This window comes from Cupressus sempervirens, chromosome 2 (genome assembly GCF_028749045.1).
Source record: "Cupressus sempervirens isolate cs-2001-9-10 chromosome 2, ASM2874904v1, whole genome shotgun sequence".
NCBI classification, from domain to species: domain Eukaryota; kingdom Viridiplantae; phylum Streptophyta; class Pinopsida; order Cupressales; family Cupressaceae; genus Cupressus; species Cupressus sempervirens.
This window is the reverse complement of record NC_143119.1, coordinates 319,516,502-319,520,100: the sequence shown is the minus strand read 5'-3', so window position 1 is coordinate 319,520,100 and position 3,599 is coordinate 319,516,502.

The following is a 3,599-nucleotide window of genomic DNA, read 5'->3' as shown; positions in this document are numbered from 1 at the left end:
CGATGGTTGGTATATATTAATTATTTTAATGTAAATGGTTTTAATTAAAAAATTTGGAAAGTTCTATATATTTAATTCAATATCATCTCTTATTAAAGAATTTAAAGATATTCATAGACATTGTTAGGTGGTTAGTAAATATCTATTATTTTTATTTTAATGTTGTCACTTATCATTTTCACAATAGTGGAATATTTTTAAAATGATTTTTTATTTGACAAGTTATTGGTTCTATGTTGTAAAGGACTGCATTGGTTAATTGAAAAGATAACTATACAATTTTGTCATATTAAAAAGCCTTGAAATAATTTTTTATACAAAAACACAGAGATGCCATCTTTATGAGATGTAAATAAAGATCAAACGTGTAGCTGTTGCCACAAAGAGCACAATGGAAATAATATCTTAGTGCTAGTGGAGATTTTTTGTTTTTTTGGAATGGTAATTACAACATCGATCTAATGATGTTCTTGGTAGAATGTGGCTTCAAAGGTCTATAAACATAAAGCGAACATGAATACATCTATTACCTCATTGATGCTAGGAACAAGAAGAAACAAAAAATCAATAAACAAGTATAGGGGCTGGGTGGTTACACTAGCATAAGTACATTCATAATAATCATGTAGGTCAAAAGGAAATGCAACAACAAACAACAATGTTCATCCCAAGTAAGAATATGAATTACAGGTTGCTATGAGACAAAAGACAAGATAAATGTTGCTACTAGAAGATAGCATTCTCAACGTGGTAAAAGAGCAATCAATTAAAGGTATGATCAAATTATCATATGCTTAAAAAAACATTTATTGTTAAAAATTATGATTGCAGACAGTCATAATGCTGCTACAAAATAATTTCACCAAGCCAAGTCTGCTACAAGAGCTAATTGATACAAAGACACAGATGTGAAAACCATGGTTAGTATTGAAGACAATAGTCCACCATAATCAATAAGAAACATAAAAACAATGATAGAGCATAAAAAAAATACAGTGGACAATATCTTAAGGAACATCAAAGGTAACACTTTTCAATCAATTTGTCTTATTCAAACATAGAAGGATGTCCTTATTGGCAGATTGAAGAAACACAATGCTTAAGAGTAATGATCTAGGCATTGTCAAGAGGGTAATGATCAACATCCTAAAGGACAACAAATACACCAAGAAGAGAAAACAACCAGTGGTTTACATGGTTTCAAGGGAACATGATACTTGTGGGAACAATGTTGAATGTGTTAAAGAAAACAATGGAGAGGAAAAAATAGATCAAAGACAACAGTGTAATGCAAATATTGTAACATTGCAAACCTGAAAGATCAAAATCACATAGGAAAGAAATAGAAACTAGTGTTGGTTCTGATGTAAAACTTGTGTGAAGGGTGATTGAAAATATGGTTAATCAGTTTGAGAAAGAAACGGTGATAGAGGTGAAAGGAAGCCATAGAGTCATTGATTTTTTGGTGCATTTGAGTGGGGAGGTAGAAAATTCACGACATGTATGAAACATGAAATTTAAAACCTATAATGTATATCTCAAATACCCAAAATTCAATAGTAACCTCGTGAGGGTTTTGTTGATCTCAGATTGGTTTTGACTATTGAGTGTCAACACACTTAAGCTATATACTAAGCTCATGCCGAGCTAGTACATATGCCGAGTATATTATATACAAGTGTCGAGTTGCAATATGTGCTGAGCTAGAAATATAGTATGTGCAGAGTCACTCAGGTGCCGAGCAGATAGGAAGTGTCGAGCGAGTATATGTGCTGAGCAGTTCAAGTGCCGAGCAAGACAAGATTATAGTAAGTGTCGAGTAAGATTGTTATCAAGTGTCGAGTAACATAGATTGGACATAGCTATTTGTGATGGCACAAACAAATATGTAAACCATTTTAAAGCTAATATATGGATAGATTGCGATCTTTTGAAGATAAGGATGAATCTATTTGTGTGATTCCTAGGCAATTATATGCAACCCGTCATAAAAATGTGAATGGTAAAGAGGCAAAGTGGATGAATCTAAGCCATAGATTCATACCTAACCCTAAGTCTCGAAGTCCTATTAAGGAAGACGAAACCATAAACTTCTTATGAGTGTGAGAAAGGATTGTAGAGAAGTTTGCATGTGCAAACTTAGCTTTCATGGAGACTTAGAGGATATCATGAAGGAATGAATTGCGTAATCAGTGAGAGGAGAGCAAAGAATGAAGGATACAACAATTGTCACATCAGATCAGAAGGACTAAGGAGACTAATGTGCGGATTTGATCTTTAATCTAACAACCAGAGCCAACCATAAGATCTATGCCTTTACATCCTAATAGGTGATTTTGGTAAAATCTCTTAACAAAGTAGTCCTAATAGGCTTTAGAAAATCTTTTAACAAGGTGAAATTCCAAGTGAATGACCAGAAGTCCTTTAACTAGGCACACTTCTAACAAGGTGTTGAAATCCTTTAACGGGGTAGGACTTAATAGTCTTTGTAAGCCTTTAATAGGGCAGGCCTTTCACAGGGCAGATCATGAGAATGGTCAAATCATGTAACCTTAACATGTGAACTTTATTGCTGTAGTAGTGAAGATTTGTGGGTGTCATCCCCACCCCAGTTTTACCTTCTCATTGGAGGGTTTCTGGGTAATCATATCTTGTGTCAAGTGTTTATGTGAATGCACTTAATTTACATGTTATTTCAATCAGTTTATGCATGTATTGATTTTAAGGCTAAAAGTTTTATTGGTTCAAATATTAGCACTTCAGATTCAACCCACCCCCCCAGTTTAGTTTCCTAATTGTAATTCCAACAATTGGTATTAGAGCCTGGTTCTCTGAAAGAGAAGCTTTACAACTTTGAGGAAAGATCTTGATATGTAAGTCTACAAGTTAGGGAAAACTATTGAGAACTAGGAGATTGAAACACAACTTATTATTCAGGAGTTCAATGAAGCAAGAAACACCTTAAGAAGTTCCTTGAAGAGAAGGAAAGAGATTGCTATTGCTGAGAATGACACACAATACAAAGAAATCAACACTACCAAGCTATTTGCAGATGGAGACTCAAGTGAGTATGATGCAACAGTTGCAAATCTGATGGAAAAGAACAAGATACAAGCTGAGGAAATCATAAATATTAAGTTAGAGCAAGAATCACATGCCATAATGCTATGTGAGATAATTGAACAGAAGACGAAAGCCATGGAAGAAAAAGTCATGATGGAAGAAGACAAATGAGTTCTGTCTCACAAATTGGAAGAGACATCATCAAAACTAACCAAGATTTCCAACATGCAATTGGATACCCTAAGTCAAATGATGAATGCAACTATGAATTGAATGTCAAGGACATTGAGATTACTACATTGAAGTTGCCGAATGAACAACTGCAAAATGACTTAAAGAGAGCAAAGGAGTTTGCTAAAAGTTTCAACAAGCCAAATGAAGCTATCAAATGCTTTGAGCAACTATTGAAATCCCCTAGATCTAACAATGATACATCTGGACTGGGATACACAAGCACTGAAGAATTAGAGTCATCTAAAAGTGTTGAACAAAGGAACACTAAAGGTAAGGATTCCAAACCTACTTGTCATAATTGT